Raw genomic sequence first — 16,792 nt, 5'->3', positions numbered from 1 at the left:
CCCATCACCATCACTCTGTGTCATCACAAAAGGGGAGTTAGTACCACCATCCCTGGCCTTCACTGGCATTGTTCATCTTATACATTTTCTTTCCCATCTCCATGGCTTCACAGACTGTCCCTCATGCCTGGAACATGTTTCTTGACCATATCTACATTTTGGAATCTTATGTTCCATTTACTACTGAACATCTAGTAATTCCTCTAATTCACCATGGCTCACTTCTCAAATCCTTATACAATCTCTCTTCTGAGATCGCTACTCTAATGAAACTGCATTCATAAAAGATACCATGAATCTCAATTGCTAAGTCCACCAGCCTTTTCAAAATCCTCTTTCTTGACCATGCTAAAGTTTTTAGAATCTAATCTTTTTTTAAGATATTTTCTCCTTTGGCTTCTATGACACTGTTGTTTCCTGCTTCCCTTCCTATCCATGTTAATCTTCCTTCTCAAATTACTTTAGTAAATAATCATGTATCTCCCAACCTATAACAATGGACTATCCAAGACTCTATTCTATATACTCTTCTCTTTTTATACTCTTTTCCTTTGTGAATTCATATCCCCTATGATCATCTGTATGCATATCATTCTCTAATCTACATATCCATCCTTGATACCTCTACAGAACTATAATTCCTGTATATCACTAAATGCTCACTAGACATGTCTCATTACCAGTTTAAATTTAATGTTATATGTGGAACTGATTTATGATCTTTTCCATCCAACTCATCTGTTCCATTAAATTTTGCCATGCCTATTGAAAAATACCACTATCTTCCCAATCACTCAAGTTCATAACCTTGTCATTATTCTTGTCACTTCCCTCTTCTTCCTCATTTCTATATTCAATCAGTTGCCAAATTTGTTTAGTTCTACCTTTTCAATATCTTTTCTATTCATAATCTTTCTAAATTATTCTGTATATAGTTTGCTCATTGTCATTTACATGATGTTTCCTCCATTAGATTTTTTAATTCCTTAAGAGAAAGAACTGTCTTTTGCCTTTTTTTGTGGTCCTAGAACTTAGCACAGTTCCTGACAAAGAGTAGATAATTAAATTTTTTTAACCATCAACTTATCAACATGTCCAACTTCTTTTCTCATTATATATTTCCCAGAAAACAACCTTGATGCTATTTCTTACATGCAAATTATCCTGGTGAAAATTTTCAACTTATGGTTTTGATTCAATAGATTGTTTACACTTGTGATGGAGAGAGCCATCTGCATCCAGAAAGAGAAATGCGGGGGGACTGAATATAGATCACAACATGGCATTTTCATTTTTTGTAGTTTGTTTGCTTTTTGTTTTCTTTATCATTTTTCCCTTTTTGATAGGATTTTTCTTGTGCAGAAAGATATTTGTGGAAATATGTATATAAGAATTGCATATGTTTAACATACAATAGATTATGGCAAGGGGAAGGAGAGAGAAACATATTGGAACACAAGGTTTTGAAAGGGTAAACACTGAAAACTATCTTTGCATATCTTTTGAAATAAAAAGTTATTTAAAAAAATGAAAAATAGAGATTGCTATGTTCTTTGATTTGCAGGCAAACCACATTACCCGAAAACTAGTATCATTATTTAAAAGTGGGGTTTTCTGTGAGGGAGAAGCTTGGGGTTATTGAAAATGCCATTTAATCTCCCAAATGAAACCAATCCTCTTTAAAAAAAAATTTTCTTTCAATCCTGTCCAGTTCACTATCCATCTCCAGTGTATAAGAGATGTCAATCAATGAATTGGCTCAACAGACTACTCATCCAAATTCATATTCTACTATGAACAACAGATATTTTAATACTATTTAGTTTTTCCTATTCAGATTGTTACATTTGTCTCTTGATTTGGCTAGGGATTTCACTGAAGATTTCTTTCTTCAGTGATACTCCTTTGGTATCTGGTGCTTGATGCAATCAGCAAAATGTCATATTCAAATAGTAACTGGACCTCTTTACCACCTATAAGGAATCGTTCTTCCATTTGGATTCTAAGCATGATATCTTCCATCACAGTTAAAAACACAATTAGCAATCATATGCTTGTTGTAAATAATTAGGTGTTAAAAATCATTGAGCATTATCTGTTCCCTGCCTTTCTGGGGAGAGAAATTCTGATCAGATCATGAAACAAAAGACTTTTTCAGAAGCTGTCTCTGGATTGGTTTTCAAAGCTGCAGAAACTCTTATTTGCTTTCTTTGCTTTCTCTTTTCCCCTCCCCCCACTTTTTAACTTTCCACAAGGTTTAATGAACAACAAATGGCTTTGTTTCCACAAACAATGTGAAAAAAGTGAAAATACCTATTGAGATTCTAAACACAGAGAAGGGAACAGAAAGTGCAGGATGACCTTATGACCCCTGTTCTCTTAACTGTAATTTCCTCTCTTCACCTCCCTCAAATTTTCAAGAAGGGGTGGAGAAAAGAGAGGAAAAGGGAAGGAAAAGAACCATAGCATTTGTCTTAATTTCAGTTTTATTTTTTGGGTGGTTGGATTTCATTACTATCTTTAAAAACAATAACTAATAAGTCAAATAAGTATTAAGAGTTTAAGTCCTTTTAAGTGACTGCAGATGTTTAAACAAACACACCATTTCTTGTACAAAAAAGGAAAAGGAAAGATGGCTGTTAGTTTCAAATTGCTCTATTGAACTATTTATTATGTTATTGTGGCTTTTTCCTATTACCATTCCTCTGGGAATTTCAGAATTTCTTGAAAAAAAAAGTTAATTCAACCATATAATGTGAAAATGACCATCTCAGTTTTGCATATGGATCTAACTATATACTAACAGAATTAGAGGCAGACAATATATGGAAATCATGTTTTAATTTCATAATTCCAATTTTTTACATGTAATAGAAAAAAGGACAAATTTTTCAGTAATTCCATTTTCAACTTCCACATATCTAAAATGGGACATTGCATTCAAGACAAGTATTTTTAAAGTGTTGAGGAACTGAGATATAGAAATAAGGGTAGAGTGTTCCTCATATGAATGAGATCCAGTTTATGAAAACTAACAGAAAAGCATCTTCACTTCCTCCATGTGTTTGAATATAGTACTTAGAGTCAACAAAAACCAGGGTTTCAATCCAGTATATGATACTTGGCTCTAGGCCATGGATAAGTCATCTAACTTCTCTCAGTCTCAGTTTCTTAATCTATAAATTGGGGGTAACAATGGGATTCCAATGAAGTTTTTTTCAAAAGAATATATATAAGATGCTATGAAAACCTTGAAACATTATATAAAAATCAGATATTATTTCTGTTGCTGTCATGTGTTTCCCCTACTCTGCCCCTTTCTTTTAAGTATATGTAAAAAAGCATTCAAATTATCTTCCTTAAACAGAGTCTAGGGCTTGATATTCCAACACTATATAAAAAATCAATCAGTAAATCCAAATCACAGTAAGATTTTTGCCATAATGAAAGCCAAAGTAATTCTAATACATTGTCATCATTGGCGAAATAGAAGAAAGGGAACTGGATGATTATCCCTCCTGCCAGTATTACTTGAGCAAGGTTTGAGTTCCATGGCATTCAACAACAGTAATAGGCAAAATGGAATTTTTCTTGGCTCCTGTTACATTTAAATAATATTAATTAGGTATGAAATCAAAGATGGGGAGAAGGGATAGGGGACAAAAGGGAAGGAAGGCAGGCAGGGAGGGAGGGAGGAAAGAAAGAAAAGAAAAAAGGAAAGAAGGAAAAAAGGCAGGAAGGAGGAAAGGAAGGAGGGAGGAAAAGAGGGAGGGAGGGAGGAAAAAGGGAGAGAGGGAGGAAATAGGGATTGAATATACTGTGTCTACTCTTCCTTTTCATGAAAATTTGTGTCTAGTCATTGGAAGATTGACATTGTGATGTGAAAGTATTGCCTGCAACATACCCTGGTCATATGATGATGGACAAATTGAGGCCTAAGGATATTGTATGAATCTATTAACATCAGTGAATGGAATTTCCACACAAATAAAATCACACATCGAGAACAAAACAAACAAAATCTTCTCTTAGTATGTGCCTATATTTCCTTCACTAAATGGGAGATGGTAGTTGAGAATTCTGTCCAGCCTCCTATCTCCTGACTTCCTTCAAGTCTCAGCTACAATTCCGTTTTCTGGAGTAAGCCTTTCTTGATTCCCCTTTAATGTTAATGCCTTCCCTCTAACATTATCTCCAATTTATCCTGTATGTATTTTGTAGGTACATAGTTATTTGTGGGTTGTCTCCCTCATTAGAGTGGGAGCTCTTTGAGAGCAGGGCCTATTTTCCCCTTTTTTTATATCCCTAGTATTTTACATATCTTTCAAATAATATTAGTAAGACCAGTAACCATTCAATTATTAAGTTTATTTGGTTTAAAAAAAAAAGACTAGATAGAATCTAGTTTTCAAGAAGCTGTGCGTCCTAACAAAACAAAAACTTTTTGTAAGGCGTGTGTGATTTGTCTAAGATTTTAAGAAATTTCTAAAAGATGTTCTCTTCCTCCCACTCCCTCCTGCTTCCTCATGTTTTGTTGATTGTCTAAGAAATCATGGAAATAGACTGGAAATCTATTGGAGATCATGGAACTATTATCTAGAAATAATGGAGAATAATATAATAAAATAATGGAGAAAAATTAATAACATGGATTAAACATAAAAGTGTGTTTGAATGTTTTCAGAGAGCTGATGGTTAACCATTTACCAATCCACCCCTGCCTGCACTATCCATTTGCATTGTCTCCCTAAAGTATGTGTACCTAGGAGTCAGTTCTATGGGTTGTCCATATTCCTATGCATCAGAATTGAGATGACAAATTCCTCCACTTAGTTTTTCATCTGAGAATAGTTCAAACAATTCACCTCAGAAAACTCTATATGGTACTCAAGTTTGATACAAGTAGCAGAACATCATTTGTAATCAAGAACATCTGGAGGACCTCACCTTCTAAGGAATTCTTTCATTTGGACTCTGTGCTGGACAACCTGATCTAAAAATTTCTACAACACTTGTAGTTATAGAGCATTTATCATAATCTGGGCCCTAAAGAGAAAATACATTTGTGTATACATGAAGTTAGGATAACCATTGAAAGAGTCATTATCCCTCAATCATTTGTTTATTTCACCTTTGTCACTCCAATTAAAGCATTGTTTGTATTGGTGAATTGAAAATGTCAAGCAAGCAAAAGAATTCAGCTCCCTTTTATCTGCTAATGAATGTTTTCTAGCATGAAAACTAAACTGTTCAACTTAAAAATATCGTACGGGTTAGGTTCTATGTATTTCTTTCCTATATCTGCTAGTCAATTTTCTCATTTCATTTTTACCATCTCTTCAACTTGAGAGTCGATGACAGTTTGGCTATTTTTTCATTAGTTTAGCTTTTTTTAAAGATATAATTGCATGGGTTATTATGTATCTTTCAAAAAAAAAAGGTTGAAGTAAATGGAAGGGGGAAATAACAGCAAAGAAGATCCCAGTGTACTACAGGGCTGTTAAAATAAAGGAACTATGATACAAAGTTTGGCAGAGGTCTATATAGGTTCTACTTCATTTAGCCATGGATGCAAGAAGCAATAATTTTGTCACAGCAAAGTAAATGACTCATGGAATCTTCAATACTCAATCCCAGTTGGATTCGATCTTCCAACTACAAAATTATATAAGTCTCTGAGAACCTCTTTATGTACTGACCTGTACAATTCACTACTCCAATATGTAGACTATTCTTTTATTCAAAGCTAGATCATAAAATCTTTTAGAATGAGAATCAATTCTATCTTAGATTTCTATATTTAATTCAATGCTGTACACATAAAAAGCAGTCAATGGAAACTTGTCTACAGATTATCAAATGCAACCCAACTACTAAAGAATAAAGGCATACACAGATATTTTCTATTCTATCTGCCAGGCATCCCCTTACAATCTTAAAAACATGACAAATTTAGTTTAACAAATAGTTTAGTATTTTAAGTTCAAAAGCAAGTTTCTTTCAAGGATCTGCTAGTTTAACACTTTTCCCATGACCTATTTAAAATTGACTTTGACTACACTGAACCTTCCCCTGATCAAATTTATATTTTGTTGGAGCAAATAAAAAAGAAAATGACAAAACTTGGGAGATATATGGATTCTTAGTCCTGTTACAAAAGCTCTGCAGCAAGTCTGAAGTCTGAGATCTTTGATAATTTTCTGAATACAAGTATAATTGTACAAGATCAATTTATATTTTAGTGCTATGTGAGCTGGATATCATCTGTGCTCTCAGTGATCTTGTTTTTTTATTTCACTGTTTTCTTTACTGAAAAAAATGAAAGCAATTTGCTGTCTCCAAAATAAAGATGATGTTTCATGAAACAGTATTTATGATGCAAATGTTTTTATGACTAGAATCTGTTTGAAAAGTAAGAAGACAAAGCATTTCTAATAATTTAGAATTTTCAAAAGAATAAAGTAAAAGAAAAAAAATTAAAGGTCTTCTAGAGCCACCTGTCCTCAGAGATTATCCCACATGGCTGTATTGCTTTCCCTCCTCCACCTCTGCCTTTTAAACTCCCAAGTTCCCTTCAAGGTTCCAGTCATGTGCCACCTCCTAGGAAAAGTCTTGCTCCCATTTGTTAGTGATCAGACCTCTCCCTCAAGGGTGCTTTATATACTTTGATGGTACTTAAACTCACCTATGTATATATTTTTTCTCTTTAATAAAATGAATGTTTCTTATGGGCAACTGTTTGGTTTATATCTTTTTTTCCCCCTTAAATCCCCAACATCTCCGACAGTATACTAGATGTTTATTGTTGTTTTTACAGGTGAATGGAAAATGCCAAGCAAGTAGAAGAATTCTGCATCCTTTTTTCTGCTAACCAATGTTTTCTACCATGGAGAAAAATATGTTCAACTTTAGAAATTGGTGAATTAACTTCAGTATATCTTTCTTTTACTGAGCAGAACAATATTTTCATTTATTTTTACAATCTGTTCATGTTGAACAGAAGACATTATTTAGCACAACATGAAAAGCAGTGGTTCCTATGTTAGATAAAACCAATTATGCTTTCTCAGCTGACATACAAAGTTTAATGAGACTTCCATTATGCTTTATCTTCAAAAGAAAGTAGAACTTTCCACTAGTAGCAAGTTTTGTGGATCGGGTTATGTTTAATCTCTCAAAGCAAAGGGCAATGAAAGGCACCAATAACTCTAGTGCCACAAAGGGAATATTAAACTAATGTTCCCCATGCCTTTGTGAAAATGAAATAGATCAAACTAATTTACATAAAATGGAGAAAGAAACACACCTTGTTTCCAAAGTTGCACATTTCTGCCATAAAATTGTCAAATAACTTTAAAAGGCAAAGCAAACACACACTCGGGGAAAGTCCCATAAAAACTAATGCATCCTTTTAGGCAAATTTCTTTGGAAAGCAAGGCAAATAGCTTTCCCCAGGGAAATCATATGTATCTCCAAGTTCTGAGGTTTAACACCTCTGCCTTCTCTAATTCAACCCTAATTGAAGCACCTAGTAATAATGCTACACAATAATCACTTCATCTGGAGAGAAACTTTATCTAAAGCACCTAACTGCTTTGGAAAGAAGTTGGATTCTTTGTTTTTTTCTTCCACTCATCCTTCCAGGGCAAAGCAGTAAAACATGATGTAATGAAAAAAGGAATCTGGGATAGGATGAAGAAGACCTAGGTTATAATCCTGACACAATCATTTTTTTTTGCCTCTGATTTTGGGAAAGTCACAATTTCTCAGTGCCTCTCTTTCCCCATCTGTAAAATGGAGACAATGATGCAGGAGATGTTATGAAGATCAGATAAGAAAATGTATGTGAAAAACCTTTGAAAACTTTAAAAATGCTACATAAACATAAGTCATTATTCATCACTTTTCCATTAGAACAAAATATCAGGTTTAAAAATGAAGCTAGTTTTTTTTAATCACTTGATGTTATTAGATTACTGTGAAAAATACTGATGTTATTAATATCTCCAATTTGCAAAAGGAAAGGAAAAAAAGTTTCCCCAAGACACTTCCCATAGAAGCATCAAGCAGTAATAGACTCAAAAGCTAGTTTAGTCTTCAATCCCCCTGGAAGTATTACAATAAATTGCATGTCAGTTTAAAAATAGATTAGGAACAAAATCTATCAGGATTATAAATCACATACTGAACTTTAAGCTCACTAAGTTTAGTCCACTAGAATAAAGATGGCAAAATTGTAATATGAACTCTTAGCAATTCCAAAGTCCAAATCCAGGACTATATCTAATTTCCCCCCAAGTTTCACCTGTACTGAGTACAAAGGGAAATTTTAATCAGGAATTTTCTTCCCTACTCCAAAAAACCTTTAAAAAATAAAAAAAATGTATATAAAAGTCCTTAGATCACCTACTTTTAGTAATCTGTTTTTCTTTTTTCTCTAAGCAGTCTGCTTTCTCTGTATTATCCTACAAAAAGGCCACCATTCTTTGTTTGGGACATCACAGTGTGCTACCATGGAAATAACTGTGATATCACCAATTTGGCATTCAAATTGCCATATTGGGTCAAATGGAAAGAAATAGGTTTTGATATGGCACATGAAGATCAACTGAAAGAATGGGAGGTTTCAGACTGGACAAGACTAAGGGCAACCAAATAGTAATTGAAGGATTATCATATGAAAAAGGGACTAGATGAGCAGCCAGGTTGTACAGTGAATCAGATCATGGACCTAGTTTCAGGAAGACCTAATTTCAGATCTTACTCTTGATACTTAATGGCTGTGCAATACAAGGCAAATCATTTAAAGCTTTCTACCTTAGTTTCTTTATGTGTAAATGAAAATCCTAATACCACATACTTCCCAGGGATATTGTGAGAATCAAAAAGAAAAAATATTTTTTTCCTTTTTTTTTTTCTCATCCCTTTCATGTAATTCATAATATCAGCCCTTTTTCTTTGTTTTTCTCCCTCCTTTTCTTTTTTCCCCTCTTCCTAAGACAATAAACATTATAATATAAGCTATAAATATACAATCATTTAAACATATTTTCTTATTAATGGCGTTATAAAAGTAAAATAACAAAAGAAAGAAAAAAGCAAAATAAAAAAGTAAAATAAAAGTGTATTTTGATTTGCATTCACTCTCAATAGTTCTTTCTAAAAGATATGGATGGCATTTTCCATTTCAAGTCTATTGGAATTGTCTTGAATCACTGTGTTTCTGAGAAGAGTTAAGTCTATGATAGTTGATCACTACCCAGTGCTGCTGTTATTATATGTAATGTTCTCCTGGTTCTACTCATTTCACTTAGCATCAGTTCATATAAATCTTTCCAGGTTTTTCTGAAATCCTCCTACTTATTTTTTCTTATAGGACAACAGTATTCCATTACATCCATATCCCACAACTTGTTCAGCCACTCCCCAATTGATGGACATCCCATCAATTTCCAATTCCTTGTCACCACAAAAAGAGCTGCTGCAAACATTTTTTGCATGTGTGGGTCCTTTCCTCTTTTTATGCTCTCTTTGGGAATACAGAATTTCTAATGGCATTTCTGGATCAAGGGTCTAAGTTTTATAGACCTTTGGGGGAGAAAATATTTATAAAGTGCTTTGTAAACCTTAAAGTACAGTGCTACCTATTATTATTGGATTTGTTTTGTTCTTCAAGGGCAAAAGTAGATGACCTGGATAGAAATTATAAAGAAACAATTTTGATTCATACATGAAAATAGCTTTGTAGAAGCTACAATTTAACAAGAGTAAAATAGACTGCTTCTGGAGATACTAAGTTCTCCAGTACTGAAGATTTTCAAAGTCTGAATGACTACTTGACAACGATACCATAGGTGGAATTCATCCCTAGGTCTAGGCTGCTTTTACATAAAAGATCTTAACTTAAGAGTTTGTCTTGAGAAAATTTAGTTTTTAACTTCAATATTTATATTTCAATATAGTTGGTTTCTTTTATAATTCCATGTATTTTATAATATAGATTTTTAAAAATTCATTATTCTAAGAGAAAGGGTCCATAGGCTTTCTTAGAATGCCAAAAAAAGTGCTTATGAAACAAAATAAGGTTACCAACCATTACCCCAACTGATTTTTGAAATCAGATAATAATGGATTCTAACAAGATGAAAAATATCCAAAGATATTATGTTAGATAACATGTTAGGTTAAAAAATCTAAAGACAATCATTCGTTCCTGCCCCATACTTTAATACTATGACTATAGAAATCAATTAATATTATTTAACCAAACACATAATGAGCTTTGTTCTTCCTCTTCCCACTCTTATCCCATTCTCTAGCATGCTTCAAAATGAAATGAACTGAAGCAAGTCAATAGTCTATGTTGAAAAATTTTTGTTCCCCCAGTTCAAGTGGTTCTTTAGTTCTCTAGCTTTTTCTCTCAGGAAATTTCTGTTAATATTTTTATCTGACCTACTACTATGCTAGAATTCTGTACCTTCTCCTTGCCTATCATCATATCTGGACTTCAACCTGCTCCATCTCAGATCTAACTGATGAGACTAAGGATAAATTCCTCTTGGGAACAGTTTAAGGTTGAGATTAAAAAAAAATAATATAATTTTTAAAAGATCTAACACTAATTTGATTATTAGTTTCTTATTTCAATGTGTGAATTCAAGTGTGAGAATAACATTTTTAAAAAAATTTATGAGATAATCAGGTAGATACTTAACATTAAATACTTTTGTCATGAGTTATTTAAAAGGGATTTGTGAACATCTATTGTATGTGTATCAGAGTAACAGAAAGATGTACATAAAACAAAAGAAACTATCTCTGCCCTTTAAGAAATACCTTTTTAAAAAAAAAAAATCCTCTGTATAAGCCATTACTGAATTCACTACTCTATGAGATGAGTCAAAATAGGATTTTATTTTAAAAATTCAGTCTTAATCTTACTCCTAGTAGGAAAACTTTCCTTTAGTTAATTTGATTTGAAGCTCTGAGTTCCTCAGTATGGCATCTGTAAAATAGGGATAATGCCTCATGTCCCTTCATTGGTGGAGTTTGGAAGCTACAGAAATAAATGTGTGAAGAACAGCTCTAGGATAAAAGGGTCTGAGATTTCATCAGTCCTCTATCCACCAATATATATGCATGAGAAAGGCCGCTGTGTACCAACCCATTCCTTCTGAACATAAATGACTTTAGTAGAGAAATTTTAAAGCATATGAAGACTATAAGACCTAATTCAGACAGAGAGAGGTAAAATGGCTTACCCAAGATACTCTGCTTCTGTTAGAGACAGAAAATGAATCTAGGTCTTCCTGACTGAGAGTCTAATACTCTTTACATGATATGATGCTATCTTTATACTTTTAGTTTAGTGAAATATAAATTACACAAGACCCAGAACCAGAAAACAATGGCTCTTCTCTTTTCTAGTCACATGGCTTAACAAATAACTTAACAAGTATCAGCTTCCTTTTCTATAAAATGTGAACAATAGCTGCCTTTCCTAGCTCACAGGATAAATATAAAGATCATGTGTAATAATGTATGTTAAAGCACTTCACAAATTCAAATGTACATTTGTAATAAAGTATTTTAATTCAAATATTGATGATCACACTAATAATGAATCTCTAAATTTCAAAAGAATGGGAAACTGTTTAGACTTTAAGTCTTCTACTGACATTATTTTATCATTTCAGGTATTCTAAATGAATTTATGAGTGTGAATATCACATAATTTCAAATCCAAATTTTAGGTCACACAGAAAAATTGCATACTGAAAAATATGGTGGTAGAAAATTTACAATTACATTTTCTAAAAGTCCTTTCAAAATCTTAATATTAACCAATACTACCACAGGATAGAAACTGGCTTATATTAGACTCCCTGAAAGATGGTTACAAATCAAATCAAGAAGAAGGAAAAATAGTCAACAAAGATTGACCCAAAATACCATTTTCCACATATGACAAGAGATTATTTTATCTGTGTATAGGAACTTTTGATAACCAAAACAATACATCTTCAATGTTAAGAAAAGTTCAAACAGAGAAAACGCTTACTCCTCACTGTTGATTTCCATTGTCATGGGATAGTTTACCAAAATTCTCCAAATATTCCTAGTTGAAGATAGATAACATTGTGTTGATTGCATCAAGTCTCATAACATTATAGGAACTCCTCAATGAGATCTTCAGTCATTCAAAAGAGACTAACCTAACAAATCACAGAGGAAAAACAAAGTGGATAAAGAATGCACTTTGCCCATATATATAAAATGGCATCCAGTACATAAGGTAGCCACTTTATTAGTCCATTAGTGCATGTATCATATATAGGAACTTAAAAATATAATAAAGATGAACCAATAATTGAATATTTAGATGAAAGTGAACTGCATTAAAGAAATTGAACACACTTTCAATGATCCTAATCAGAGCCTCAGTACACACACTAACTCCCCCCCCAAAAAAAAAACTTTTTAACATCAATTTTCCCCAGTGACATCATATCACTGCAGATCACAAAATATTAACATTTTACAAGAATCAAAATTGCAGTTAATTCAAAAGCCAACAGCAATATCTATGGGAATTGGGGGGCAGGATGGGTAAATAAGCTCCATCATATTACATCAACAATGATTCTTTCATAAGAATCACATAGCTTCTTCACTAGGAATTCTCCCTATAATTGAAATTACAGGACCAATTAAAAGAAAAAATTTCTCCATTGATGAAGATTATTGAAGACTGAGGCAGAATTCAAATTCAGGTCTTTCAGACTTGTTGTGTCACATGAACAAATCACTTAATTGCTCTCAGCTTTGGCTTCCTCATCCATAAAATGGAGATAATAGCACTGAGGAGCAAATGATACATATAGAGTAATTTGTACCTTAAAGAATCATCTAAATATAGCTTTTACATTATTATCACTATTATTATTAGTTCTTTGGAAACTATAATATATGCAATCTTGATTTGCATCCATAATGTATCACTAGGCAAATAGATAAATGGCAAAGAAAGAGAGCCAATCATGGGCCAAGAAGAAAGGAAAGAGAAGGACTGCCCATCTAACAATATCCATGGAATATTAAAAGTCTTAGAGAAAAGCCTCCAAAGTTTTGAGTATCCATATAAAGCCTCCATGGGAGGATTATGGACAGAAATCACACAGGATGAGAAGCCATGGGTGGGTACAACCTTCTCCAATAAAGGTAGCAGAGTAATATAATAAGTAAAAAGTTTAACTTAGAGTCAAGACAAATTGCAATTCAAAAACTGCCTCAATCATTTATTGTCTGATCCTGAGTAGGTAACTCACTTTTTGTTAGCTTTAGTGTCCTCTGAAATCAGGATAACAGTAGCAGCTAATTCACAACACTGTGAGGATCAAATGAGACAATATATAGGAACCACTTTGATTACTATTATCATTAGAGAATTGTTGTTCAGTCCTTTTCAGTCATGTCTGACCCTTTGTGATCTCATTTGGGATTTTCTTGGGAAAGATACTGCAGTGATCTGTCATTTCCTTTTCCAGCTCATTTTCTAGATGAGGATACTGAGGCAAACAGGGTTAAGTGGCATGCCCAGGGTCACATAGCTAGTAAGTGTCTAAGCCACCTTTGAACTCAGGAACAAGAATCTCCCAGATTCCAGGCCTGGCATTCTATCCACTATACAAACTAGCTGCCCATTAGTAAAGGGAGCACTCACTAATATAATGGTAAATTCTTATAGTACTGTTCAGTGCAAAAAATGGATAAACAAACTAGTAATGAAGCCGAGAAATACTTTAGCTGTTATTTACTATTTGCTAAAATATTAACAGAAATGACTTGAAGTCATCTCTCTTTCAAGGTTAATGTGTCAGAATTTTTTTCTTCTGCTCTGACTCTTTACTGTGAACTGCCTAAAAATAATTATCTTTTGAAAGAGACTGATAGGGGAGCAATAAGGGAATTAAACTGCTGTGGCAAGAGAAAAAGTAATGTTCTAATTAACCCTTCGAAGCAATGGGTTCCATACATGATGGCAGAAGTATCATTCTAACAAATAAAGATAAGGGGAAAGTTAAAGATTCTGTGTTTGGTCAGAATGAAAGCACAAAATGATACTTAATTGAAGGAACATATTATGGAGAAAAAGGGTGACCAATTTTGTTTAATATGTTTGGCTGCTGATCTAGAAGGGCATTAAAAGTTCTATTGTCTATGCAAAATGCAAAGATCTAAAGGACAGGTCATCTGCATATCAGGTATTGGGACAGCTAAATATAAAATCCAAATTGGATATAGGTCTAATTTTCCAAAAGAAAAGAGTGGGCACTATGCACATATATACACATATATGTGTCTCTATATGTGTGTATGTATGTACAAATATGTATATGTAAGTGTAAATATATAAATATACATTTACATATACCTGTATATATACATTTATGCTTATATACTTATAACTACACACACACACACACACACACACACACACAGCACAGTAGAACTTGGCCTGGAATCAGGAAGAATCATCTTTCTGAGTTCAAATCAGCCACTTATTAGCTTTGTGATCCTGAGGAAATCATTTAGCCCTATTTGCTTCAGTTTCCCCATTTGTAAAATGAGTTGAAGAAAGAAATGGCAAATCACTCCAATATCTCTGCCAAGAAAACCTCAAATGGGGTCATGAAGAGTCAGATTTGACTGAAAAAAATCACTGAACTGAACACATACACCCATTTGTACACACAGACTCTCCCACTTTTAAGCAAAAATGATGCCAATGAACATTAAAATCCTAGCATATTACTAATTCTCTGCTGGAGATTTTTTTACCACTACTATACAACCTAGAGAGAAGGGCATTAGGAAATCATTTAGCTCTCACTTCCCAAAAAGAGAAAAATCTAAGCTGCAGAGAACCAGTAAGAGTGGAACTCTTAAGAAAGATATATTTATATAAATGAAAAGACAAAATAGTTGAGTTTTTTATGGCTGATCTGACAGAAGCTTACAGCAGAGTTTATTAATTCACATAGAATAGTTGCTATTTAACACAGAAAAAAGGAAAAGCTACCTGGAAGTATCAAATAATGACATGAACAATTCTTGAGCACTTTAAATGTCAGCTTGTGGCTTATTTTTTAATTTAAACTCTGTCCTTCCAATTTGTTTTGCTTAATTTCCATGTGTTCCCAGCATACTGAAAGGTGTGACAAGCAGTAACAAGAATAATAACATACCCCATCACATCTCTTCCTTTCTCTCCTTCCTCTTTCTTCCCAGCTACTTTTGATGCACTTTAATGGTTAAAGTGAGACATCAGTCTGAATAAAATTTTAATAGAAAAGATTCTTTTTTACACACTCTTTAGGTAAGTAATGTCTGAAAACATTGCTTTCTAACATAACAAATGGAGTGTTGTGTAATTATGACTAAGTTTGGTTTCAGAGAAGAAATGAGAAAATGTAACTCTCTCTTTTCTCTGCAAGAGCAGGAGACTATGTCAGTCAACTAGCTATTATTGTGCCAGGCACTGTGCTGGGTGCTAAGAGTGTGCACATGTGCCCCCCCCCCCACATACACACAAAAAGGTAACAGATAATCTTCCCAGACATTGCTCAAATACTCAGATTCAGTTTATATAATTGATAGTTTTGCTGAAGAACTCCCCCCAAAATATTCTTTTACAAGAGAATGCTCATTGGTTAGAAGAATGGAAATTATTATATTTTTGTATTGTATTATATATTATGTTATGTTGTATCATATATAATATCACATCATATTATAAATACAGTGAAAATTGTATTCAGAAATTATTTTTAAATGATATCAGCATAAATTTAGAATCTAAAAACAAAAAGAAAGAAAATATTGCTTTCTTTCTGAAAAGAGGATACACTCTTTCCATTGAAGAATGCTACCTAGAAATTCATAACTGTGGAGAGGAAGGCCGGGGGTGGGGAGAAAAGCTCCAGTTTTAGTACTAAATTTGTTCCTGTAAAAGAAGGAACTGTACAAGGCCATATTGATGCTTTTTTTATTTTTGGCCTGGTTGCACACGTTATGATTTCCTACCATTTAACTGATAAAAAGGAACTGAAATCAATTACCCTTATAATTTAGGGCTAGCCTCTTGTCTTGCTCAATGGCCCATAGAATTGGTCTAACAAAAGAGAAAAATAAAAGGGGAGGTACCAAATCTAACACTAAAACCTGTTAAGAATTCTCAAATTCTTTGTAACACCTGAGATTCTGTGACTGTAGTGGACTCAAAAATGGAAGTGTCACATATTAGCCCTAGGGATTCTTCCTTAACTGATCTGAGTACTTAAACACTTCTATACCAATGTGAACACACACATGCCTCACACTAGTAAAAGGACGTTGGTCGGAAAAAGAGATTTTTGGCATAAAGAAAATGATGATAGCAATTGTGTTTATGGGCAAGCTTTCCTCAAAAAGGCTCTATATTCAAAGGGAAGGGTGAAATGACTAGGCAACAGCATCTAATGAAAGTTGTGTATCATGCAGGCTGCATAAAGGCTTGAACCAATAAAGAAAATAATTGAGAAGGAAAGGGTAGAATGCATATCATTATAACAACAACAACAAAAAAGATGTAAACAATGAATCACTGTACTTTGCAAAGTTAAGTAATATCCCCAATAACAGAATTAATTCCTCATGGGGATAAAACCATCATTATTATAGAATGAGACACTAACTGGCATGTAAATTTTATTGCTTGAGATCCTCATTTTTTCCTCCCCTTACAATGGCA

General features: G+C 33.3%; 1 protein-coding gene across 2 annotated transcripts in view; it reads right to left on the bottom strand.

The window, feature by feature from the left end:
* The window catches only part of GNAQ (G protein subunit alpha q), a 399,842-nt gene that overhangs the window by 267,106 nt on the left and 115,944 nt on the right, over positions 1 to 16,792 (bottom strand). Inside the window, exon 1 of one of the 2 annotated variants that reach the window (XM_031945503.1) lies at positions 8,411 to 8,526. The exons of the other annotated variant lie outside the window; for it this stretch is intronic. The gene's annotated coding sequence lies outside the window, so the exon portion shown is untranslated. Of the gene's footprint in view, positions 1 to 8,410; positions 8,527 to 16,792 lie in introns of those variants that run through there. 2 annotated transcript variants of the gene reach the window in all.

This window comes from Sarcophilus harrisii, chromosome 1 (genome assembly GCF_902635505.1).
Source record: "Sarcophilus harrisii chromosome 1, mSarHar1.11, whole genome shotgun sequence".
Classification (NCBI taxonomy): domain Eukaryota; kingdom Metazoa; phylum Chordata; class Mammalia; order Dasyuromorphia; family Dasyuridae; genus Sarcophilus; species Sarcophilus harrisii.
Note: the sequence above shows the minus strand (reverse complement) of the source record. Positions and strands in the feature narration are given on the sequence as shown.